Below are 1755 nucleotides of genomic sequence, written 5' to 3' on the forward strand. Positions count from 1 at the left end.
TGACTTACGGGAATATTATGTCAATATAATAGTCAATAGTTGTGAGTTAGATGTTTAAATCATAATTCCCCCCGGAGCACTTTGATAAGAAATGTATTCTCTTAGAAGTAAGTTTGTATAGTTATATTTACATGAAAATGGTATTGGTGCTATTTAAAAAATCGCATAATGTTCACGGGATTCAATAGTGCTCGCGTCATAATTTGCATTTCACACTTCAGCACGGATTTTGATTGATGGCTATTTATCGTTCTTCATTTCAACATATCTCCCGTCGTCTACTTGAATGCATTTCTCAATTTTTGGGGCTCTTATAAGGAAATTTTAAAGAATATCCATACACGAGCACAACTCTTATATTCTATACATCATATCCGTATATATTATTGATATCAAATTTTGGCGCAAGGCCAGCAATTTTAGGGGAGGCGTAAGTCGATTACAACGACCGCAGCGTTCAAGTGGTACTTATTTTATCGACCCTGAAAGTATAAACAGCAAAGCTGACCTCGGCGGGATTCGATCTCAGGACGTAAAGACAGGCAAAATGTAGTTAAGTATATTGCTCCGCGTGCTAGCAATTCTGCTAGTTGGCCTTGTTATGTACGTATAAATATTAATTGGAAATTTTATCTTGACTAAAACTGTAAACCTCTCCAGCTTCCTGATTAATATTTATATCCAAATATGGCAGCGAGCTGGCAGATACGTTAGCACGCCGGACGAATTGCTTATGTGTATTTCGTCTGCCGTTATGTTCTGTGTTCAAATTCTGCCGAGGTCGACATTGCTTTTTATCCTTTCGGGGTCGATAAATTAAGTACCAGTTGCGTACTGGGGTCGATCTAATCGACTGGACCCCTCCCTCAAAATTTCTGGCCATGTGCCTAGAGTAGAAAAGAATATTCCAATATATTAATATTTACATATATTCAAATATCGATGCAATAAAGTTAAACACAAGTTTATATCATAATTCCTGTACGCGTTTCAACATTATGGTTGTGTGGGAATCTGCAATAGGTGTACATAGTAAATCTAGATATTCAAACACAACGGATCATCAGAGAACATTGCAGTGCGTTAGGCTGTTGATAATTATTTATATTCAATTTTTTAATTCAAATAGATCTTTTACCTTTAAATGTTTTTCAGTCATTAGCCTGCGGAAGAATTTTAGTCAAAAGAATAAACTCCAGTACTTATTTTAATTTTAAACCTGATACCTATTCTAACGGATACTTATGCTGAACCAGTAAGTTACAGCGTCATAAACACACCAATCCCGGTTGTCAGGTGGTGTAATGGGAGACAAGCGCTGACACAAAGACGGGTACATACACATACATACAAACATACAAACACAAATACACAAACACTATATAATGTATTTATATATACAGGGTTGGCCAAAAGTCACTTAATAATCAATTTTATTTATTCATTCCACATATGAATGTTTAATAATTGAATGCTGTGAGTTAAAAATGCCCGATATTTTTTCAATATTTGGTACTTATTTGCGAAGTCTCATAAAATTATTTTCTTTTTTAATCTTAGATTTACTGTCAGGTAACATTTGGCCAGAGCTGTGTGTATATACCAGGGGGTGTATGAAAAGTCTAGAGTCTCAAAAACAAAACATGGTACAAGACTTCTGACGAAGGTACAATTGTTGAAGCCTTGAAGGCCTTCAAGGCTCAACATTTTTCATACACCCCTCGTGTGTCTATATATATATATATATATATATAT

General features: G+C 35.1%; 1 protein-coding gene across 1 annotated transcript in view; it reads right to left on the reverse strand.

Annotated features, from left to right (window-relative positions):
* The window catches only part of LOC106879507 (nuclear transcription factor Y subunit gamma), a 94217-nt gene that overhangs the window by 5489 nt on the left and 86973 nt on the right, over positions 1 to 1755 (reverse strand). The gene's annotated exons all lie outside the window — the stretch shown is intronic.

Source organism: Octopus bimaculoides, chromosome 7, assembly GCF_001194135.2.
Source record: "Octopus bimaculoides isolate UCB-OBI-ISO-001 chromosome 7, ASM119413v2, whole genome shotgun sequence".
Taxonomy (NCBI): Eukaryota; Metazoa; Mollusca; class Cephalopoda; order Octopoda; family Octopodidae; genus Octopus; species Octopus bimaculoides.